Below are 24,864 nucleotides of genomic sequence, written 5' to 3'. Positions count from 1 at the left end.
CAGCAGGCCGGGCACGGCGGCCAGTCTGCCGGAGCTGCTGGATGAGAGCCTGGGAGAAAGTGCAGGTCGTGCCTTCCGACGTTACTAAACTTCCGTGCGGCGGCGACGTTGGCTTGAACTTCACTAAACCCTCCAAAGACAAGACGAGCTTGGACCATCTGGTCCTCTAGGATGAAGTCATTTGATCCGGGACAGGCCGTTACCCACAATTGCTTGGGATCGCCAAGGACGGGAACTCCCAGTCGCACCTGCTCCGTTTCCCTTTTGAAAGCGTTTTTTCCACTAAACTTTTCGAGGGGAAAGTTGAACGAGGAGACTTGGTTTTAGTTTCGCGCCTTGCTTTGGGTGCGGACTCCATCTCATTTAACCCCAGTGTAACGCCGTCTTCAAAATTCAGTGTTTCCTCCCCCCGAACACACACGCATCTGCCTCTAAACACAGCCACCTTACCTTCCTTACCGGCTGCTCTCCTGCTCTCCCTAAATTCGCCCTTCACGCCTTTCTTCCCGAGTTGCAGCCCCATGAGATTTTGGGGTTCTCTTCACCATATGAAACGCTTCTCCCCAAACATTTCCTGTTTTTCTTTCCCATTCGTCTTCCAACACAGACGTGCTGAAAAAGCATGTACTGAAATGTCCAGAAGAAGCCTTCCACTGAGATGTACCCTGGTATTATACTTCCTGTAATTTTGTACCTCTATTCAAGAAGCCCAGTTTTCGACCTCTAGCCCCTCCCCTCCCCTCCCCTCCCTTTTATCTCCCATTCCTTCTGGCTGTGTTTTACCCAGGAGATGGGACTCGCCAGGGGAAGTGCAGGAAGTGGCCCCAACAGCCTCTCCCTCACAGGTTCTGGGTGGAGGACGTGGTGGGGCTCTGGCTGTTCTGAGGACTCCTGGTCTGGGAGCTTATTCACCTGCCTGGTAACTGTTGAGCTCGCCTGCCTTGAGCAGTGACTGAAGAGGGAGGCAAAGGGCCGGGAAGGTGATGGTGACAAGGTGGACCACAGGGTCCAGGCGGGGAGGTCGAGGACGGCAAACACGACCCTGCAGAGCTTTGCCGGCCGCCCTGGACTCCGAGCTGCTATGAGTAACCGTAGTGGTAATAGCCAGACTCTTCTCAGGGACCAGACACCGTTATGTGCTTTTTAATTCTCGAAATGACTTTATATCCTGAGTCCTATTACAACACCTGTGTCAGAAGAACACACGGGGAAATGAAGCCCAGAGAAATTAGGCAATTTATGTCGGGGCAATCTGAGGTAGCCCACGCCTGTGACAGCTGCTCTGTGGTACCCTGGGTACGAACCACGTTCCGGAGAATTGAGAACATACTGTCATTTTGCAGAGAGAGTCCAAAGACCGTTGCGGAGGTGGGGAGGCCAGCCCTGCTAACCTGGCCTGGGGTTCAGGGGCAGCTCTCTGCCCCCAGGCAGTGCGACCGTCTGTCGCCAGCCACCTGTACCTTCGACCGGGCAGCGGGCATGTTCATCATTCTCCCAGCTTTGCTTTGCGAGGATGACATGCAGAGGTGGCCATTGGGTGGCTTCCACCTGCCAGATTCTCTGGCTGCATTTACAGTCACGTTCATGCCTTAGGATTTTACACTCGCTAAATTGTGTGCATCGCATTTAAGGCCAGGTTTGGCTTGTTTCAAAACATCCAAATTGGGATGAAGTATTCAAGCTGTAATCTCTTTAGCGGGCATCTGTCCGTTGGATTTGTGTGACACAAAGAAGGTTACAGAAACCCTGTAACTTAATGGTTTCATCCTCTGCACCCAAAGGACTCAAATGAATTTGGAAACCGGGAAAGATGCTGGACAGACACCAAAGAACAGAGTGACTCTCATTATTTTTGAGGCCAGTTTTAGCAGAGCCCACATCTGTGTCAGCTTCCCCGTCCCCACTCTTCTCTGAAGCAGTGAGGAGCTCCGCCTCTCGGTACATGGTCAGCTCTCTTGGGGCTGCTAATGTGCTTCCAAGGTGATATAGTTCCCTTGCTCTTTACCCTTGAGCTGCCAGAAAATTGGAATCATCCAAATCTAGAATATTTCCAGGAAAGTGGCAGGGGTGGCGTGGGCTGGGGGTGAGGGTGGGGGATTTGAAATCTACACATTTGTATCTAATCGGAGAGCGGGCAGCTCTAGTTAGTATTCTGCAAATACTGAATATGAATTATCAGATAAGACACTTACTAGTATAAAGAAACCCATAAATTTTATTTTTGTGGTACATTAAAATAAAATTCAGATAAAAAATTTAAATCATAGCATATCCAGAATAACCATTTGATAGCTATATATAAATCTACTTTAGAGATAGGCAAGCACAAATTATGGAATGCCAGAGCACATTGATTTAGGCTGCTTTTTCTCTAATATAAATAATGCAGAATGCCGCAAATATTCAAGTACACTTAACTGAACATAATTAAAATATTGGAATATATTTTAAAAATAAATAATTAAGGAGTTAGAAGTATCTGCAGTACTAATTCAAAGTGATGGTCATATGGTGATTACATTACGCAGTTTACCCAGGACTTTGACTTTAAAGTGCAACTGTAAAATTTGCATTTAATAAAAGTTATGGTTCCGTAATGTTTGAGGATGGGGCAGATGCTCTTTCAAGTACGAAACACAGCCCTCGCCTCTAATCCATCAGCAGATGCACTGAGATTGGGCATTTTCAGCTCAGCTGAGCTCTGCGCCTGTGGAGACCCTGCTGACTCCCATCACCGTGGTTTTAAATGCTGTGTCAGGAGTTTCCTTTGCCTGTCTCCCACCTGCAAAGTGCGGAAGGTCCCTCATGGCTCCGTGGGTTGAGGATCGGTGTTGTCACGGCTGTGGCTTGGGTTATTGCTGTGGTACGGGTTTGATCGCTGGTCCCGGGAACTTCTGCACGCCGAAGGTGGGGCTGAAAAAAAAAAAAAAAAAAGAACAAATTGCAAAGGGCATGAATAATGCACCAACTGCATGACTGATCAGAGGATAGCTCTAAAGTGGTCCTGCCTAAAGCCTGTTTCTATTTCCACCTGTGAGGGAGAAAGGGCTGTAATAGATACATTGTCTAAGTTCACTTCACATTGTGGAAGAATGTTTTGGTTTCGAAATCATTTGTTGAGGAGTTCCCATCGTGGCTTAGTGGTTAACAAATCCGACTAGGAACCATGAGGTTGCAGGTTCAATCCCTGGCCTCGATCAGCGGGTTAAGGATCCGGCATTGCTGTGAGCTGTGGTGTAGGTTGTAGACGTGGCTCGGATCTGTCATTGCTGTGGCTCTGGCGTAGGCTGGCGGCTACAGCTCTGATTCGACCCCTAGCCTGGGAACCTCTATATGCCGAGGGAGCAGCCCAAAGAAATAGCAAAAAGACAAAAAAAAAAAAAAAGAGAAGAAAGAAATCATTGTTGAGATCAAGCTACTAGGCTAAGAAAGAGGAATGTTTTGTTTCCGTCCAAACTTGCGTTCATTGAAGGTGTAATGGTTTCGAGAAGCGTGCGTGGCGATTGATGGCTTTCCCATCAACCTCACTGGTATCTTGAACGTAGATACTGCAGCCCTTTCACTTGCCTGCTTGCCTGCCTCTATAGCTCTCCTCTTTTCTCCCCATTTTGATGATGTCATTTTCACATTGTTAAAGTTTATATTTGCATGGTGTTTTATGATTATAATGTTTTCTGCATTTAGTTTGCAATTTGATTAAAAAAATTTAAAACCAACACAACAGTCCCATGATTATGCAGATATATACCACACACCGAGGCATCTGTGGGTGGACCTAAAGAGCAATAAACTGATCCTGGGTCACCAGCCTATTTCCCTAAAAGAGAGCTTTCTGAGGGTGTTAAGTTCAAACGCATCATTTTAAAGTGTCTTTTTAGCTTTATTTATTTCCTTTGGCTCAGCTGCACGCCTTTTAATTCTCGTGCAATCATCTCCTTGACTCGCTCGCTCTCTCTCTTCTTTCTGTTGTTTGTTTTCCTGGAACATCTCCTTGAGTAATTATTTTTCATGGTGGCAAACGTTCCAGCTTTGCATTTCAGCAACTGTCTTTATTTGTTTGCATTCCCTGTATAGTTTGGTTGAATATATAACTCTAGGTTTAAAATAATTTTTCATAGAACTTCGAATTCCTTGCCATGGTTATCTCCCAGCTTCCAGTGCATCTGATGAGAGACAATGTCAACCTAACCTTTATTTTGTTGTGAGCAGCCTGTTTATTCTCTCTGGAAGGCTGGGGTTTCCTCTGCACCCTCGGACTTCAGACATCTCATTAGGCTATAGCGCTAAGTGGGTTTATCTCTTCTTCTTGTCTGTTCATACTGCTCATGACTTAGGGGCCTTTGGCATCAAAAGACTGGTGTCTTCCTTTCAGTTCAGAGAATTTTCGTGTATTACGTCTTTGGTTAGCTCCCCGCCCCCATAGTCCTGTCTTACCAACTCCTGCTAGCCAGTCACTGACCCTCTGTCCTCTACTTTTTCTCATATTCGCTAGCTCATCTTTTTGTGCCATATTTTGAGAGCTATCCTGGAGTTTGTCAGGTCTCTGTTTGTCATTTATAATACATTCAATTGTGCAGACTGCCCTTTGAATTTCTTATTTAAACATTATGCTTTTCCATTTACATTATTTTTTTTTCCTCTGAAAACTTTAAGAGAAATAGCACCTTGTTTTTACTATTGGATGGATACATTGTCTTTGGGAATCTCTTCTGGAACTGCCTGAATTTTTTTTAAAAAAGTTACCTTTGGAGTTCCCATCGTGGCGCAGTGGTTAACGAATCCAACGAGGAACCATGAGGTTGTGGGTTCGGTCCCTGCCCTTGCTCAGTGGGTTAAGGATCCGGCGTTGCCTTGAGCTGTGGTGTAGGTTGCAGACGAGGCTCGGATCCCGCGTTGCTATGGCTCTGGCGTAGGCCGGTGGCTACAGCTCTGATTAGACCCCTAGCCTGGGGCCCTCCCTATGCCGCGGGAGTGGCCCAAGAAATGGCAAAAAGACCAAAAAAAAAAAAAAGTTACCTTTCATTTTCTGAATAATCTCTGTCCTCTGTGGAGTAAATTGCTCCTCCCTTTTTATACTCTCCTTTAATATTTAACAATCCTTAGAAAGTGTCTTCACATATATTCCTAGGAGTCCATTAGGCCTCTAAGAGAATTTTAAAATCTGGTTTTCACTGTAATGACAATCTTTAAAACCAGCAGCTACAGATTCGGAAACATGGAGCCTGGCGAGCAGTGTCAGAACCTGCGAGGGTGTCTGTGTTTACACCATGGCGCCCATGCCCAAATAACATGAGACCCTGGACGAGATGACAACTGCACGGCAGACCAGCTGGGGAAGGCAGCATTCTCACAGATGCTGGGCACTGGGTTGAGAAACTCAGCGTCACTGCACCAATAAAACAGCTACATCATTTATTAAATTGGGACATTTTCCAGCATAAAAAGAAAAATTAATTATTGGGTGAAGATTATAGAGTCACTTGGAAATATCTGGGCACCTAGGATGCCTGGTCCCCTGTTCCAGGCTGAGCAGCTTTCCTTCGCATCGTTTTCTCACTGGCGGCTAATACACAGGTCCAGAGTTGTCTCTGACCCTGCTCTGCCTCTGCTGCACTCCCAGCCCCATCGGAGACCCCCTCTTGGCAGATCTCCCCCCCCTCTCCAGGTAACAATACTTCAGGCATTACCCAGCAGGCAAAGCCACTGCTGGTCTGCAGGCATGGGGTGTGTGGCTTGGGTTGTTGCTGTGGTGCGAGTTCAAGCCCTGGCCCCGGAAATTCTACATACTGCAGGCATGGCCAAAATAAATAAATAAAATAAAATACGATGAAATAAAATAAGACTTAGCCACAAATTTCTTGTGAATGCCCTGAGCATTTTAAGACTAAGGAATATGGTTTTCTTCTATCCCATTCAATAGGATTCCAAAAGAATTTACTACTGAAAAATAACAGAAGGTGTCTGTGAGTGAGTGTGAGTGTGTGTTTGTGTGGTTTGGGCTAAAATTATTTAATGAGGCACCATCAAGTATGATCACTACATTCATTATGTTTTGGTGCCTAATTTGTTAGGAAAAGATTACAGACTTTTGGCAGATGACAGGAAAATAAGTCCCTCATTTAAAAATGGATTTTTAAAAGCATTTTTGTTAACCGTAATTGCAGAACCTGTGGACAGAGAGATGTCCAGCATCATAAATGAAGTTCTTCTCGAAGCAGTCAGTCAGTCAAGAGGGTGGTTCTGGTCTGGAAGTCAAGGTCTCATCAGATTTAAGGTTTAAATTTAGGTTTGTGAAAACTCTAGATGGGCTGGGGTATTTTAATTCCACCCTCCCCTCTGCGAGTCTTTGTCGAGCAATTGCTGCAATTGCTGTAGCGGTTACATGGAGATAAAGAAAGGATTTTCCTCCTTGAAGAGTTTACTACTGAGCAGGGTTATAAAACCCAGTTTTATCGTGATCCCCGAATGGACTTCGTCTTATGCTCTGCGCATATACGAACTGGATGATCGAAGAAATCAACTCATCTGCCAGCTCTGTGCTCCCATCCGGTGAGAGACGCAGACGTCTTTTGGCTGACCCTCCTCCAGCTTCTCCCTGTTGTCCTCAATTTGACGGCACGCTGCTCTGAGTGCTTTATGATCATAGTTTTGGTAGACTCAGGCCTAACGAAGTAGGTGGCTGACCGTAGGTTCACATCCTGCCAGAGTTAAAGTTTTGGGTCTTACTTGGACACGTCGTGGATTTGCCGAGCAGAGAACCCATTTGTAGCCGCCATGGCAACGGCTGGGAAAGCAGCAGCAGCAGCCAGGGGCCAGCCGGTGTGAATCTAAGCTTCTGAACACAACCTGGTATTTCGTCCTCTAGACACAAGCATTTGACTGGCGCTCAGAACATGCATTTGTTTGTATATTTATCAAATGTGGGCAGGTGCAGGCGCCAAGGACGGACAGCTCTCAGGAAATGGGGGGACAGATAGTGACACCCTAAGGCAGCTCTCAGTAGACGGGGGACAGATAGTGACACCCTAAGGCAGCTCTCAGTAGATGGGGAGCAGACAGTGACACCCTAAGAGAGCTCTCAGTAGATGGAGGGAACAGACAGTGACACCCTAAGAGAGCTCTCAGGAGATGGGGGGACAGAGGCTGTGTGGTACGCCTGGACATTGTTTTTGTTTGTCCAGTATCCCCCCTTTTCCTGGGAACACCCTCCCCTCCCATGGGGAAGTTCTCGTCCCAATCCTAAGCGGTTTGGGAGATGCTCGTCCTGGGAGTTTTCCTCCACCTCGTGACGTGGGGCGAGTCTGAGTGGGACCCGAGGCCGACTTGACTCCAGACCGTGGCCGCAGTAAAACCACGCAGGCCAGTCATCCCCCGAGGTTTAAGACGTGCTGGGAGGGGAAGGTGCACGGTGGCTCCGAGGTGGCCGGGAGGATGGAACTCCACGCCAGCGTGTCCCCCTCCCATCACCACCTGCTTTCTGCTGCACAGAGAATGAGGCCCCCCGAGGAGAAGCAGAGCCAGGAGACAAGGAAAGAGAAGGAGAAGGAGAGACAGGAGTGACGTAAGCTCCCGTCGGGGACTCTGAGCTGAGCGTCACTCCGGCCGGTGCCGGCGCTTGAGATGACTCATCTTTTTTTGTCAGTTTAAGTTGATTTTCTGGGACACACCACGGAAAGAGTCCTAGCACACAGCGTGACCACCCGAGTGGAGTGAACACAGCGGCTGGGGGACCACTTTGTGGGGTGAGAGAGGACTCTCAGGAAGTGCGGAGGCCACGGATTTTTCCAGAGAAACTGGAGCTGGAGGGAGGGGAACCCTCGAGGTTAAGAGTTTCCGGCGGAGGAACAGTTCTCGCGTCAACAGCTGGAAACAAGCGACGAGATGGGCCGTCCCCAGAATGATGCGGACTCGGGGATGCCTGGAGCGGCAGGTGCACAGAGAGCGTGAGGCCAGACGCAGGTCTGGCTAAATGGTGATGGAACAATCGCGAAAACACTGACCGCTCCTGCTGAAACAGCGGGAGAGAGCAGAGGAGAGAAGTCCCCTCGGCCGCCAAGGGACCTCTCACTTCCCCAGGGATGTGGGACACGTGTGTCCACAAAGTGAAATCACAGCGTAGGCCCCTGTGAGATAACGTACCAGATCGATGCCTGTAAGGTGGACAGACGTGCCGGAGATGCTGAGAAAGGTCACTGGGGATCCGGGGGCGGGGGGCGGGAAGCACAGGGACAGGCCTTGAGGTAGGCAGGGTATGGCTGGACAGACGTAAGGTCCAGTGGGCGACCAGTGGGAAGACTCTCTGGGGGGCTCCGGGGTTGAGTTAGAGAGTGGGCAGCACCCTCTGGACTGGTAGGTTAAAGCCAGCCGGTGGAGGGCTTGACCGTCCGGGGGCTTTAGCCTTTATCCTGGAAGCAGTGGGGAGCCATGGATGGCTTTTGAGGGCAGAACGGGTGAGACTGTGCCCAAGCCGTCTTAAGGCAGGAAAGGCTGGAAGGAGAGCCTGAGAAGCTAGAGGAACTTGAGCTGCTGGGTGTGACGTGGGAGGGAGGAGGCGGAGAGGGCCGGTTGTCGGCTGATCCCAAGGAGACCAGGCTCTGCCACCACCGTCCTGGCACCTCCTCCTCTGCGGAAACACGTGGTGCTGCCACGTGGCAGCCGCGCTGATGGAGAAGGGGGCAAGGCGGGTGTGGCAGTGACTATGCAGTGATGCCTGGTGTGCTCTCTTACACCTTCTGTGTCAACACGCAGAACTGGCTTGACGGAATTCGGTGAAGAGAACACACCTGAATCAGGAAGACAACACAGTTGCTGCTGTGTCAGCGTGACACCAGGGACCCTTAAGTGCTTCCCCTTGACACACACACACACACACACACACACACACACTTCATTGTTCCCCGGGCAAATGAGAATTGTCACCTGGAAGAAGGTTGGGCAGGTGCGGCTGGTTTATTCTAGCTACCAGCACACTGCAGGATTGTGTTTGCTCAGCAGGTGTGTGTCATGCTCTGGAAGTGCCTGGCTGTGTATCAGTGCTGGGTGGGTACAGTGGTTCCAGGGTGCCAGGGGCGGACGGCAGGCTGGGAGGTGGAAGCCCTGCTTTCAAATCCCAGCTCTACCATTGACTCGTTGTAAGATTTTAATCTTGCTGACCCTCAGTTTTCTTCCCTGTAAAATGGGATAATAGCACTTCATCCCTAAGGATGAAAAGGGATGTTTACGTGCAAAGGGACAATGCACAGTAAGTGTTCAGTGAAGGTGGCTGTTTATCAGACAGCACGGAAAGTGCAGTCCCGAGAGCTGTGTGTGACGCTCTAGAAACAGGAAGGGGACACTTAGCCCAGCTTCAGAGGATCCAAGAAATGTGGGCTGGAGAAGAAGACTCTTTTGTTGCTGTTGTTGTTGTTCCTTTTCTAGGGCTGCCCCCGCGGCATATGGAAGTTCCTGGGCTAGGGGTCGAGTTGGAGCTCCAGCTGCCAGCCTACACCACAGCCACAGAAACACAGGATCTGAGCCACGGCTGTGACCTACACCACAGCTCATGGCAATGCTGGATCCTTAACCACTGAGCAACGCCAGGGATGGAACCTACATCCTCATGGATGCTAGCTGGGTTCTTAACTCTCTGAGCCACAGTGGGAACTCTCAGAAGATGACTCTTGAGTGGAATGTTGGGGAAGGGAAAGGAGGAGGGAAAGTGAGAGAGGGGTTTCAACCGAGGGTCCGGCAGCGCCTTCTTTTCTTTTCTTTTTTTTTTGGCTATTTCTTAGGCCACTCCCGCAGCATATGGAAATTCCCAGGCTAGGGGTCTAATTGGAGCCGTAGCCACCAGCCTATGCCAGAGCCACAGCAACGCGGGATCTGAGCTGCGTCTGCTACCTACACCACAGCTCATGGCAATGCCAGATCCTTTAACCCACTGAGAAGGGCAGGGACCGAACCCACAACCTCTTGGTTCCTAGTCGGATTTGTCAACCACTGCGCCACGACGGGAACCACTGCGCCACGACGGGAACTCCCGGCAGCGCCTTCTAACACTCGTCTCTGGGCAAACTCATGGCATGGCAGGAAGGACACGTCCAGAAAGGCATCTTGCTGTCCTGCGGGGAGGGGGTCTGACCTTCATCCTGGGTCTTAAACCCCAGGGCACGAGCTGTGACCCCTGCTGCGTGTCACACGATCGAAAGTTTGTACTCAGCAAAGCTGGCAGCTGGATCCCATTCTCCATGGACCACGGACCAGTCCTTACTCGCCCTGGTCAAGCCTGACTCCCGAGGGGGCGAGCAGTTGTGCGAATCATCCCGAGGAAAGTCCCCCAGTGTCCTGACATAGTTTTAGAAATGGGAAATGGGGCCGTGATAAGATGTGCTGGTCCTGACAGAGCCCGGCTTCCTCTAAGCCCTGAGAGCATCTTATTCATCTCCTGCCGTCGAGGCCCAAGGTGGTCGGGCTGGGTTCCAAGCGGGGCCGTTCTGCCCAGACGGTCGGGCCGTCACTGCAGGTGCCTTTGGCAATGGCATTGTCAGGGCTCGCCTGTCCTTTTCGCTTCTCCCCCTGCAGAGCTGTCCCCCCTTCACCTCGGAGGAGAGGGAGCCTCGGTGGTGGAGGGAGTGGGCGGCTTCTGCAGGGCCCCCCGCGTCCCTCGGATGAAAGGCTCAGTGGAACTCTAAGTCATTATCAGGAGCAAGGACGGAGGCACCGTTTCAGCGTGGAAATGCAGATGCTCTCTTGGTTTCTGTGATAGACGTGTTCCCTGTGCCCGTGCAGCAGTGTGTTGAATTCTTTTTTAAAATCTGAAAGACCTGCAGGCTCTTCTCTCCTTTTCTTAAATCCATTTCCCTGTTGAGATGAAAAATGTAATACTTTTCAGCTTACTTTAGACTTTCTTCAAAAGTATTTCTGGAAAAGGATGCTTCATGTGGAGCATATGAAAACTGTCAGAGGGTGGGAGAGAGCGAGGTTTTACGAACACACTAATAGACGGCTGGTGTGCCATGGGGAGGTCCCCTGGAGAGCAGATCACCGAGGCCGGCCACGTGGGGTGGGGGTGGGGGGGCAGAGCACGAAGCCATGGGCTGGGGAAGAGCAGAGTCCTGCACTGTGGAAATGCCTGGATGCATGATGCGATGGGAGAGTCACTCCGGTTCAGATGAAGTCGCCAGGGTTCGCCTCCTGAGAGCGCGAAAGATGAGTGTGGAGCCTGACCCGTCAGTTCGAATATCGACTTCCCGCTTGGTAGCTGTGGCGTCCAGCAGCTGATTTTCCTGGGACTCAGTGTCCCTGCCTAGAGAGTGGCCATAAAAATGGCTTCTGCTTAGGGTGGTTGTGATAATTATACGGGATAAGGTATGTCGAGCATCCACCTTATTCTCTGGGATGCAGTAAGTGCTCAATAAATGCCATCTTTTATTGCTATGACTACTGTCCGTGTTACCGCCACTGACACGGGCTCATAGACGGCTTCACGGGCTGCTTTTGAGGCAGTGGCCAGCCTCCTCCTCCTGAGTGTGTCCATGCTTGGGTCTTGTCAAACACACCGAAGCCCTTCTCTCCCGAGGGCAGCGGATTCACACGTTTCATCGCTTCCTGGGGGTTTCCTCTCCGACATCCCGGGTCCTCTGTGAAGCGTGTGCCGTGGCCCCGAGCTCCTCATGGAGCTCATTGCCGGCAAAGGGCTGTGTCCTCATAGCAGCCTGGGCCGAGGGGAGGTCTTATGACTTATTTTCATCTCATCACGTGTTGCCTCGCTCCTACACCAGGGCTGGGGAGCCAGGGGCTGGAGGTTTGTGCTGAGCAGCTCTGGATCATGGCGAGACTATGAAGGAAAAGCAGCCGTTTAAAAATACGCGGTAGGGAGGTCCCATCATGGCTCAGTGGTTAATGAATCCGACTAGGAACCATGAGGTTGCGGGTTCGGTCCCTGCCCTTGCTCAATGGGTTAATGATCTGGCGTTGCCGTGAGCTGTGGTGTAGGTCGCAGACGCGGCTCAGATCCCTCGTTGCTGTGGCTCTGGTGTTGGCCAGTGGCTACAGCTCCGGTTCGACCCCTAGCCTGGGAACCTCCATATGCTGCGGGAGCAGCCCAAGAAATAGCAAAAAGACAAAAAAAAAAAAAAAAAAAATACGCGGTAGGACAGCAAGGGTGAGCATCACGGCTTATTTCGAACTTTCCCAGTTCAGCCAATAGAAAAGGTGTCATGAGCCTCTACAGGCGTAAGAACCGGGACGATGGGTAGCCTCGTACAGCGTCCCTGGAACTCCAGGAGCGAAGCTCCTTCCCCCTCCTAAGTAACTCCAGAACATTGCGTGGCATTAACGAGTTTCCCAGGACAGGAACTGCTAGTTTATTACTCGCTCACATTGTCATCAGAAATTAATTTTGTCCCTGAAAGACAAATTGGCTGGTCGCTTATGAAGTGAAATGGAAAGAACAAGCGTGCATCTGTTTCTTCTGCGTTTTGTCTCCTTGGTGTCTTACATATAAATGAATCAGAGTGTTCAAACTTAAATTAAGATCTTTGGCTAGATAAACAGTTAAAACTGGTTCCCATAGCTACCTCTCACACATAGCTGTGATTGCATTATAATCCCCTAGTAATCAGCTCTAAATGAAAGAAAGATGATAAGGGCACTCTTTTCAGTTTTCAGGACTGATTTTTATTAGCTCTCAATCAGGCCGGGATTGCTCTGCCTTTCATCACATTGTGGATATGTTTGTAGAATCATTAGAGTAATAAAGTGTAAATCTTACTGAAGTGCATTATTCTGGAGGTGTTTTATATAAGGAAAACTCTGCAGATCACACTGGCTGGTCCAAGAAAGATTTGTTTCTGAAACCAAAGTAAGGATGTAATGTAGCCTGGGTTCATGTATTCTTTACTCGAGTCCAAACCTGAGGAATTAGCCAGCCTAGGTAAAACAACCACCACCAAAAACCTGCTGGACTTAGCCAGCCAAGTATGACCGTAATAGAGATTTGCCAGCATGTAGCCATTTCTTCATGGGCCCGGTTCTCCTGCCCCAACACCCTACCCGTGTAAAGCCCTCCCGTTACAGACGTGGTACCCACAAACCGCAGGCTTTGCTATTCCCAATGCGATTTCTTCCCAAACGAGTGTAAAATCCAATAAAACATCATGTCGCACCCACATGGAAGTATTTATTGCAGAATAAATTTCAGCTTAAAAAAGGGCACGAGCCCCCCTCCTGGGTCGTAAATCACAGAGCGACCGGTCCCTTCAGCCTCGTTTGTGCTGGAGATCCCTAAGTGGGAAGAGCAGCAATGGCACACGCTGCCCTGCGTCCTCCCTGGCTGGGTTCCTCTAGCCCGTCCGAGAGACAGTAGCATGGCAAGGCAACTGTGCCGAGTTTCCCCAAGTGCTGGAGGATTTTTCATAGATTTTGAAGGTGTGCCACAATTCGCAATTAACAGACTGCTTAATCCTGACGTGTCTTCCCTTTCCCATAGGCTTTATTGTAGCTGGAATATGTTACAGGACGCATCATCATCGAAGATACCTATAGCAATGCCTGCTTGTTTTAAATGTTGGATTTTACACTTTATATGAGGCGGAAAGTGTCTGTATATGTTGGTGATGGACATTTACGCTCATCCGCAGGGTAAGAAACAATGTAATGTAGCAGCGTGGAGTCTCTGCAAGAGTGTATAGACACGTGGTGGTTTTATATTTAATCCTAAGTAACTATGTTCTACAGAAAGGTTTTGCCTGAGATGGTTGTTACAGTTCTGTGCCTGCCTGGCAATACTGTGTGTCTTTGCCGTCAGCAGAGGGGCTGTAAGATCCAGGTAGCCAGAGAGAAAGGTGGTTGAAGATTTTCCCCAGGAATCTTTTTGGTTTCTATGATTCTCTGTGAAAATATGTGTAGGATTTGACCTGCAGATAGAATTCTTAGAGGAGCAGGAGAAGAAACCACTTGATGAGGCTGCTTCACGATGATAAAGGAAATCTCATCTTCGGTTTTTTTTTTTTTTTTTTTTTTTAAACCCTTCGTTCTGAGAAGGGCCTCGTAGGTTATTTACTGTTTATATTTTAACGTATTAAAAGGCCTGAGTTTAAGCACCAATTCTCTCTTCCGTTTTTAACAGAAAGCAAATAAAATATTTTGCTGAGGATGGCGCTTTTCCTATGTGTCTGCATGTTGGTACTTAAACGCAATGTGTCTGGGCGACGTTGCTATTTCACACTACATGCACAAGAAAGAGTAAATTGTGGGTCCTGATTATCAACAGATAACAAGACACACTGTGTATAAATAAATGCGCAGCATCAAGACCCATTATTGGATTAGCTACCTAACCGCGTCTCGGGCTGTGCGTCTGTGCTGACAAATGAACACCTCTCATTTGGCTCAAGGACCTCATCAGCAACGGAACGAATTTTACATTCTCACCCATTACGTGAATACGGTGTGGAAAAAACTCTGCTTTTTGAAGTGTAAATTTGCTGCTACAGGCTGTGCAGACCAAAGCGCTTTTGAAGCAGGCAAATGAGATCATCGCCAGGGACACGTGAACCTCACAAAGTTTAGGTCATTTCTGGGGAAGGGACGCGCTGTGTGGACGCGTGCTTACCCGTGTTGGGAGGACTTAGTGGCCATGCACCTTGGGTTGCGTGGGTGCCTCGGGTGCAGACGGTCTGTGCTGGATACAAACCTGGGAGAGCTCCGTCTCCATCTTCTCCAGAAACCAAGGGCCGTGGATCCGGGCAGAGCCCAGTGTGGCCCGTCACGGGGGCTCACTAGACAGTCAGGGCCCCAGCACTCTGCCTCCCTTGAGGAAGGGTGACGGAGCCTCTGCGCCTGCACTTCAGAACATCCCTGACCCCTGGGCTGCTCCGTGGAGATGCCAGGATAAGGCACGGGTGCAGCGGGGCCGGCTGGGGAACAGGACGAGCAGGGAGGAGGACACCCCCCACCGCTCCCATTCCCAGCCATTGTAAAGCTGCTGTATGCTGATGCCTCCACGTCGATATCTGCAGCAGACTTCTTCGTACTCCCGATTCTTATATGCCACGGCCTACTTGGTCTCTCTACTTGGATGGTTCGTGCACGCCTCAAACTTAACATATCCAAAATAAAACCACGGGGCTCTATCCCAAAATGTGTCTCTAATCCCCAATTCCTCCTCATCTCATAAATTTCATCACCATCTTTCTTCCGGCTCAAGCCAGAAACTTACAGTTATCCTCGATTCACCCCTTTCCCTCACCAGCAAGATACAATCCACCAGCGGTCGTGCTGGTTTGAGCGACAAAATATAGGCTGCATCCCCTTGGACTCCTCGGCCAGGTACACATCGACCTTCACCTTGACAGCAGTGACATCCCCCTTCCCACCAGCCTGTCCACCTCTGCTCAGACTGCCTGCTCTCCCCGTTCACACCGAGCAGAGAGGAACCTTACAAAGTGCGTGTTTCGGGGGGAGCTGCCCCGCCCCCATTCACGGTGCCTCAGGACGCAGTGACCTGGTTTGGAAAGAGAGTCGTTGAGATGAGGCCGTGCGGAGCAGGTGGGTGCCTATCCGCTTTGACCAGGGCCCCATTGGAAGCGATGCCACGTGGAGGAGGAGGAGAAATGCTCAGAGGGAAGGTGATGTGGAGACACGAGGGCAATGCCATCTAGAAGAGGTTCCAGGGATCGCCAGCAAACACGGAAGCTGGGGGAGGCATGAAACAGGTTTCCTTCCCGGCCTTGAAAGGAACCACGCCTACGGACTCCGGGATCTCAGGTTCTAGCCTCCTCGGACAACGTGAGACCATGCATCTCTGTTATTTAAGCCACTCGGCCATGGTCCTCTGCTGTGGCTGCCTGAGCAGACGGATGCGTTCATGTCCTCTACTTCATAAAGCCCCCGCTGGCTTTTCCCAGTTTATTTGGATTAATTCCAGTTCCTCGTCGTGACCTACCAAACTCTTCACGACCTGAGCCTGCGCTCTTCCAGTCTCGTCTCTCACCGTCTTTTCCTTCACCATCTGCAGCCACACCAGCCACATTTCTCTTCCTCAGTCATGCCAGGCGCCTTCCTTCTCCCTGGCCTTTGACGTGCTGCTCCCTCTCCTTGGAGGGCTTGCCCCTCCTCCACTCTCTTTGCACAACTAACACCTTGACCTTCAGGTCTTAGCTTAGCCACCCCTCCCACCTCTGCTGTAATTACCTGCCTCGGGGCCGCCTTCTTCTTTGATAATTGCTTATCGTGAGATATAGACATATATTCCTATGTGCTTTCTTTTATAAATCCAGACTCTGAAGTCCAGTCTGGTCCATCCGTGCACTGCCCATGTCTATAGCATAGGGCCTGGTCCACACAAGTTCAGCAGATGCTTGTTCAGTGAGTGAGTGAAGAGTGGTTCTTGGAGAAGACCCTCCCCCAGTCTTGCGGCTGATGACGTGTGTTTCACATCAGTCTTTCTCCTTTGGTGACCGCTGGAAAAGGGTGGTTCTTACCTGGGAAGCATCCTCTGGTCTCTCTCTCTGCTGGGAAGGTCTCAAGGTGATCTGTCTGGAACTGGAGGACTTGATCAAGACAGTAGGCGAAGCTGTGCTCTAGGGAAGGTGGGCAGTGGCCTCTGTCCACTGCCTGCATCATGAGCCTGGAGAACCTCTCCTCCCAGAAAGAGCATGGCCTTGTCAGGACAAAAGGACATTGCTGGATAGAAACACTCTGTGATCTCAGCTTTTGCCAAATTAAAAAACAGGAAGTCGTGTGGGTGAGTGTGGGCGAGAGTGCTGGCTAGCCACCAAAATCTGTTCTCTTTCCTTCCTGGGGACACATTAAGTGATGTTGCCCAGCCTCCCTTGCTGTTGGGGGCAGTCACGTGGCTGCGCTCTCCGCAGTGCTATGTGGGCAGAAGTGACAGATGGTTTCTAAACCCAGCCCCCAGAAAACCTCCTCCGAGCTCCATCCACGAGCTTTCTTCTCGAGTTGGTGGAGCTGCCAATGGCCAGGGCAGCTCTGGCAGACACGGTTGAAAGTGCACAACCGCCATCAGGCTGAGCCTCTGTTGGTCAGGTGGAGAACCCTGCAGACCTGAACTGAGCGGGTGACCCAGCTGGTAGTTTGCCTGAAGCCACTGAAGTTTGGGGGCCTCTCTGTAACCGTAGGCTGGTCAACTCAAACGGTATCATGACGCCTTCTTTAAGGAGCTGACACTTGCAAGAGGTGCGAAACCAGCAATAACGGTGCTGGTTAAAGGGGGAGGTGGATGAGCGCTTAGAATTGACTCGAGCAGGAATCTCGTTTCCCATGAGGCAGCCAAGCCATGGGAAAGGAATTTGGAAAGGAGCCAGATCAAACCCATCTTCTCCCTCTCGGTGGGCTGAGCGAGATCAAGGAAAGACGGTGTCTGTGAATATGGGCTCAGCGTCGTCCCCGCCGCTGTCACTGCCACCCCTGGACACCGAGCCACTCCGGACCAGTCCCCTTTCGCAACATAGCCTCCTGAGGGCCCTGCGAGGACTTGACACCAACAAGAGGAAGACAAAGTTAAGACCAACCGCAGGAGGACAGGCACGCGAGAGAAGCACGCTAGACCTGGAAGGGGAAGGAAAGGCGAGCCAGCTTGGAAGGACCCGGAGCCACTTCGTCCCCTTCTCAGGGGTCACATCTGGGAGGGGCCGTGACTGTGTCTTGCCGAGCTGCCCCAGGCCAGTGCCTGGGAAATCATATTAGGTGTTTCATGAATGAGAAACGAATAAACACACGATCTCATTTGAACCTCGATAAACCTAATGAGGAGATGAGGCTTCACTGCCATCCGAGGTGTTTGCTTACTGGGGTCGGAGAAAACCACTCCTGTTCCATTGTCTTTCTCCGGGTCCATGGAAGCTGGCACTTTCCAGCCCCCGTGAGGTGACGCGGGGCCCTCATTTGCTCTGGACAAAGATGTGTGAGTGAACTTGACAAAGAAGGAAAGGCCTCGGGGCTTCCTCTGCTGCTGCAGCCCGTGCCAAGGCCCCTGCCGTGGGCCCACCTCGAGCCCCGCCCTCACTGACCTGCACGGGCCCGCAGCGCAAGCAAGGCATGAGTGCCACGTGTGTCACATCCAACAGGACCTGGCCCACCCACAGGGACGAATGCGCACCCAACAGCAGCCTCCCCTGTTCTTGTCTACAGGAGCTCAGCATCTGCCAGCTCCTCTCCGGAGGACCAGATGCTTCGGGACAGGCTGGGTGTCTTCCAACACCAGGGGTGAAAAGGGGCGGTCTTAGCAGGTCACGGTCGCCTCAGTGCCCTCGGCCATCCGTTCCTTAAGGATGAGGCATGAAAGCCAAGTCTGGCAAAGAGGGCGCTGGGGAATTCTGCTGGGGACTGGGTGGGGCATCTTTACTCAATTACAGACCTGGAGATAAGAGCGCTTCCGTTTCATGCTGGGGAGCCTCCCTGAGGAGGACGTGGTGCTGCTGGAACCAGCTTGTGGCCAAAAGAGCAGAGCCCAGCCCCTGAGGAGGGTGCCTGGGAAGACGAGGAGTCCTCCGAAGACTGTTTTTGTCGAGTTCTGTTGCTTATACCGCAGAGCGTCCAAAGAGACCGTCTCCATTTTACGGAAGATGAAGACGACGTTCAAAGAGGGTAAACGCTTCCCCAAAGTCTCTGGGCTTTTGCGAGTAGACCTCAGGCCCGCTGACTCTGAGTCTGCCCTTGGCTCAGGGGGCGGTGACTAGCTTCTCCCTCCGTTGCCAACCCCGAGCATTGGGGATGGCGTCGGGGAGGGGGGTGCTGCGAAGTTTTTAAGATCATATCTGGCAGGGAAAAAGGGTTTTGGTTGATTAATCATTTCATGAGTAAAAGACAGGGAAGCAGTCGACTTTTTCCCGCCATCACTGCAGTATGTCGTGTTAATTCTGGATTAAGTTTACTGGGGAGAAGTTGGGTATGAATTATCAATTGCTGACTAAGAAATTACTCCCAAACTTAGCAGCTTAAAAACAAACCAAAGCCAGGCGTTCCCATCGTAGCACAGCGGAAACAAATCTGACTAGGAGCCGTGCGGTGGGGGGTTCGATCCCCATATGCTGTGAGTGGGGCCCTGAAATGACCAAAACACCCCCACAAAGCCAATGTTTTCCATGAGATAAGGAGTCATGGGTATGGATTAGCTGTGCGCTGCTGTCTCAGACTTTCTTTCTTTTTTTTAATTTGTCTTTTTAGGGTCGCACCTGGGGCATGTGAAAGTTCCCAGGCTAGTGGTTGAGTCGGAGCTACAGCTGCCAGCCTACACCACAGCCTCAGCCACAGCCACGCCAGACCTGAGCCACGTCTGTGGCCTACGCCACAGCCACGCCAGACCTGAGCCACGTCTGTGGCCTACACCACAGCCACAGCCATGCAGGATCCTCACCCCACGGAGAGAGGCCAGGGATCGAAACCCGCATCCTCCTGGACACGAGTCCGATTTGCTTCTGCTGAGCCAGGACGGGAGCTCCTGTCCCAGACTTTCTAGCGGGGCTGCAGTCAGGCTCTCTTCTGGCCTGCAAACTAGCCTGTGCTCTGGGCTGGGGGCACCTGCTTCCAAGCTCCCCGCTGTGGTTGCTGGGAGGGTTCTGCGGCTCCTGGACTGTAAGACGCGGGGCCCCTGGTTTTCTCTACCTCCCTCTCAGGATCTTGTGGCCTGGTTTTCATCAGAGGGCCGGCTTTCCTTACGGTCAACGAGCAAGTGAGGGGCCCCCCAAGGAAGAGGCCTCAGGCTATGGGTAACCCAGTCTTGGGAGTGACAGCTCCTGTTTCTGCAGCGTTTTCTTCATTAGAAGCTGATCAGTAAGTTGAGCCCACACTCAAGAGGGAGGGAGCACAGGAGGACTGACTATCAGGAGGGGGGATCCCGAGGCAGCTCTCTTAGAGGCTGCCCGCCCACCACAAGGAATATATTGAGAAAACACCTGAACTTCCTTTTCTCGGGACCGTTTCTGTAATTGCTGTGGTTAACTACTTGGCCTCAAAAATTGTGGCTTTTCTTGTTGGCCTTCTAGTCTTTCTCTGTGGGTTGGAGCAATAACATGAGGGCCTGACTTGGGTCCCCTTTCTAGGTCAAGGGTTAAGCACATAATAAAACTAGTTTTAAAGTGATTATCAATTAGAATAACCAACAGCAATAGAAAAGCCCAGGCCGCAGTGACTGTCACTGGCTTTGGCCTTTCCCTTCCTGCTCCACCCCCAGCCCAGTCACATCGCACGTGGGCCTGTTTGAAAAATGAGCACGACAAGGCCTCTCTCCCCACGTCGCGTCTCCTCCCCAAGTGTGACCGACCGGGCTGCTCGGGCTCTGCGCTGCACCTGACCACGTGCCCGCAGGCACAGGCAGAACCGCAGCAGGAAAGTCATTTCCAGGGCGACGTCTGTTCTGCAGACGTTGGTCTTAGACCCAGAGACGTGTTCTTGTGAGGGAAGGAACTCATTTCGGGGATTCGGGGAAAGGACCGGCCTGGCAGTGGAACGCGTTCCTGTTCATAGAAGGAGCTGAACTGTCAAGGGCTGTGCCTCGTCCGGCAGCGGAGATGAGAACCGGACTTTTTGTGCAGGGCGGCAGGTTCAATTAATCGCGACAAGAAAACACACGAGAAATGTGTTCCCGTTGTTATTTAATAAGAAAACTGTGTAATTAACTGATAAAAATAGTGTTTTGCAAGGAGCAGGCCCGTCGGTAGTTTATAAAGCCAGCCAGGCCAAATCCCCCGCATCCCTGACTGTCGGCAAGCAGAATGCTGTGTCTACGGAGTCTTTCTTTGGAAACACCCACCATCTCGCCGCAGACACGACCTCATGGGCTTCCTGGCCCAAAGGAAGCAAGAAAGATGCAGAGAGGAAGGGCCTGTGGGGCGGGGCCTGCGGGGCGGGGCTCCGGAATGTTCCCAGAGCTGTGTGCTCAGCTTTCTGTTCTTGAGCTGTGTCTTCATTGTTCTTTGGAGTTGAGTGAATTTAAAAGGAACAATTGTTTGTCCGGAGAGCTGCACAGAGGGGCCTGGGCTGTGCATCCCGGCCGACAGGATACTGTTCTGAGTCGGGGGGTGGGGGGGAAGAGATCCTGGCATTTGCCATCTGGTGAGCCCATCTTTAATCCTCAGTGAAATAACTGAACGGAGATGAAGAAAAGCCATGCGAAGGAGTCAAGGGCATGATGCTGCCACGAGCAAGCAGCTGTCCGGATTTTTAAAGAGCAAATTCCATGAGACAAATTTAATTGCATTTTTTAATAGAATTAAAAAAAAAAAACCCTCCACAGCATTAGGGGGCGACGGAAATGAAATGGATGCATCCAGAAATCTCATTTGAAAGGTGAATTCAACCGGGTTGCCTCTAGGGTCCGTCTCCAGGATTGAAACCTGCAGGAAGGCCCGCGGGAGCCGGTGGGCGGCCGTGGTGGGGCAGGAGGGGGTGGCCGGTGGCTTCTGGCTGTGAGATGGGCCGGTATTTACAGAGGGTCATTATGAATGACTTGCAGGAGGTGACGAGCACAGCAGTAATTAAATGTCCTCGTGTGGCCAGGTGGGAAATTGGCTTCGAACGCGGGAGAGGGAGGCCTCATTCCACGTGCTTGTCTTCCAGCTCCCGTCTCTGCCTTGACTTTGCTTCTCCTCCCGGCCTGGCCCCGCCGTCCTAGAACCAGAGGGCGGCATGGTGGGTGTCCCAGGGGACATGGCGGGGGCTGGGGGCTTTAGAGCAGCCGCATAGATCCCCCCGGGCACACCCCAGGGTGTGCACGCTGCAGCTCTGGAAACGAAGCCTGCACAAATGAACGCTGATACCAGCCGAGCAACGCAGCTGCGAAGCCACCACGACCTCTTGCCTGGCTTGGTGGGACGTGTACCTCTGCAGGGGACTCAGCAGGGGATGCAGGTGGGCGCTTCTCTGAGTCACCTCCAGGGGAGCCCTTGGTCTGGTTCATGTTTCCGTGCAAAAGCCTGGTTGGTTTTGACTTTCTGAGGCTGTTCAGGCATTTGAAATGGGGTGGTTTTTGCTCCTAAAGAAAACCAGGCTGATAAGAGAAGCTCAGGCATGACCCAGTTTTCTGATTCAGATCAACCTTAAGTGTCTTCTGAAGACACTGCTAACCCATGGCCTGGCTGGTGGCTTCTCACGGCTGAGTCCTGGCACTGCCCCTGTGGCAACTAACATTTTTTTCTGAGAAGCCTCTGTGGCCAAGATGCTCCCTGCCCTGCAGTACCAAGTACTGTGTGTTCAGAGAGGGGAGGTTATATCTTCTGTGTTTTATTTAATGTGCAAACCATAAGCCAAACTCTGTAGACAGGGAGAGGTTTGTAGTGGTGGGGCCGACCGTGGTCAACCCCACGCCTTCGGAAGCTGGTCTGTGGCTGCTGATCTCAGCTGGGCACGTGCTTTGGAGGAAGGACGAAAATGCCCCCCCCTCCCGTGATCAAGTTCATACAATGATGCTGTGGAGACAAGGGTCATTGTTATCCCCACTTAAAAATAAGAAAAATGGGATTCCCGTTGTGGCTCAGCGATAACAAACCCGACTAGTATCCATGAGGATGTGGGTTCGAACCCTGGCCTTGTCCAGTGGGTTAAGGATCCGGCATTGCCGTGAGCTGTGGTGTGGGTCGAAGACTTGGCTTGAATCCCGAGGTGCCATGGCTGTGTTGTAGGCTGGCAACTGAAGCTCTGATTCAACCCCTACCCTGGGAACTTCCCTATGCCCCACATGTGGCCCTAAAAAGACAAAAAAGAAAAAGAAAAATGGATTAAGATTGGAAGGAACACGTCCAAGTACAGAGTAAACTCCAGAGGGCAAAGCTGTAGAAGCAGACCTGCCCGCGTCGTAAGCCCATTGCTCCAGCATCAGAACAGTCACCTGACACTGACCCAGAGTTACTTTGGCCGGGGATTTGATGCCTGGAATAGCGGATCTGCAGTCCAAGGCCAAGACAGTGGCGGATCACCCTTTAATTATCTGGTTACTGTTTCCCTAGAGGGGAGGCTCAGATTTTCCTGAAGGGCGGGCCGAGGTGAGGACCCCGAGGCCAGCACCCGTGCTGCTCCAGGAGCCACGCAGCTCAGGCCCAGTCTTGCAGGGTCCACCCTGGGTAGCCAAAGTGCTGGCCGCACCTTCATGAGGAAGCAACTCCAGGACCCTCTGTTACTGAAGCACACCCCGTAGGAGGGTCATTTACCGCCTCTGGAATCGTATTGAGTCATTTGTTCCCATGATGCATAGCTTGCTAGCTTCGTGGACTTCTGACAGATTCAATTAGCATTACATTTCCAGCGATTGCTTTTAGACCTGTTATTTTAAATCTTGTATAGATTGGTGTCCCAAATTGTTCCCCTTCTGGTCCCACTAGAGTCATTCCCTGGCCTCTGACGGGGCTGGCAGGGCTTCGAGGACTGAACTAGTGAACAGACAACCTAAGATCAGGGCACAGCATCTCTCAGCGGTGACAAAGGCACTTTTGACCTTAAAGCTACAGCTGCATACGTTAGGTACCACATCACGGGGAGATGGTCAGATTTTTGTCCCAAGTCCCCAGTTTAAATTGTATGTCGCAATGATGGCCCCGTCCCACGTGGCTTTCAAAACGCATGACTTTGCCCTCTGCTTCAGGGAGGACTCTAATTTCCCACCTTTGCGTCTGGGTGGCCGCGTGACTTGCTTGTAGCCGATAGGATGCAATGGACATGACACCATGTGATGGTCAAGCATAGGTCAGAGGAAGCCTGAAGCTTCCCCAGGGCTTTCTTCTGATGCTGCCGGGGTCCCAGAAGGCGGGTCTTGGAGGCCCTGCTGCTCCTTGGCCCTCTCTCCCTTTCTTATTCTTTGGGCCCCGTGTGTCAGCCTCTCTTGTTCCATCCCACACCCTCTCTTTTTGCATCCATTCTCTCCTCCTGTTTATCCCCCTGAATTTCCTCACCCCTTTCCACCCCTGTCCCTACAGGGAGGGGGGAAATAAGGAAAGGGGCTCGTGCGCAGGGTGACAGGCCTGAGGGGTGGGAGGTTCTGTGTCCTGGAAGCTCTACGGGCGTGGTTACAGCTTCTCTCCTGATGAGACGTGGAGCCAAGTGGGAGGCTCCTTGTCTTTGTCAGATGAGGAGCCTCAGCAGTGGAGTAACTTGCTGAAGGCCACTTAGCAGGTAGGGGCTGGACCATGGTGCCATCCTGGAAGTGTCTGTTTCTCGAATCCATCCTGGCTCCGTTGGCGGCATGACTCGGGGGAAACCTTAACAGTCCATGGTCACAGTCACGTGGCAGTTAGCTGTCCAGGAAACCACAGCCCGTTCCCCTTCCGCAGGGAGGGTTTCATCATTCCAGCGAAATCCTTCTTGTCTGTGTAAGGTCCAGGAAGTCACAAACGACAGAAGAAGTCACAAACGACAGAAGAAGTCACAAACAACAGAAAGTGACGTTCCTGGGCTTTTTATCCGGGTTAATCCAGATCTCACCGTATCTTGGTGGTCGAGTTTCTGGTGCTCATGAAGGGCACGTCTACAAGGGCTCCTTTGTTTCTACCCGAGAGGAAACGCGATGCCATCATAAACTCAGAATATACGGTAGCAAAGTGGCAGGACTCAGCAGATTGAGGTGTCCAGTAAGTACTTGTTAAAGAAATAAATGATTATTATTAAAATTCTAAATGTCCAACAGATGAATGGATTAAGAAGATGTGGTACATATAGACAATGGAATATTGCTCAGTCATAAAAAAGAACAAAAAAATGCCATTTGTAGCAACACAGATACAACTAGAGATTCTCCTACTAAGTGAAGTAAGTCAGAAAGAGAAAGACAAATACTATATGATATCACTTATATGTGGACTCTAATATACGGCACAATGAACCTGTCTACAGAGCGGTAACAAACTTACGGTCATGGAGAACAGACTGGTGGTTGCT

At 51.1% G+C, this 24,864-nt stretch overlaps 1 long non-coding RNA gene across 1 annotated transcript in view; it reads left to right on the top strand.

Annotated features, from left to right (window-relative positions):
* LOC146404288 (uncharacterized) overlaps positions 1-22,711 on the top strand; it is a 35,592-nt gene extending 12,881 nt beyond the window's left edge. Inside the window, exon 2 of the long non-coding RNA XR_014844917.1 lies at positions 14,108-22,711. This is a non-coding gene — a long non-coding RNA (uncharacterized LOC146404288). The remainder of the gene's footprint in view (positions 1-14,107) is intronic.
* Positions 22,712-24,864: the final 2,153 nt, after the last annotated feature.

The sequence above is a fragment of the Sus scrofa genome, chromosome 4 (genome assembly GCF_054392235.1).
Source record: "Sus scrofa isolate SSC_HxYL_T2T_F1_AM1 chromosome 4, Sscrofa_HxYL_maternal_Yorkshire_Landrace_v2.0, whole genome shotgun sequence".
NCBI classification, from domain to species: Eukaryota; Metazoa; Chordata; class Mammalia; order Artiodactyla; family Suidae; genus Sus; species Sus scrofa.
The sequence above is the reverse complement of the archived record's forward strand: the minus strand, read 5'-3'. Positions and strand labels throughout refer to the sequence as shown.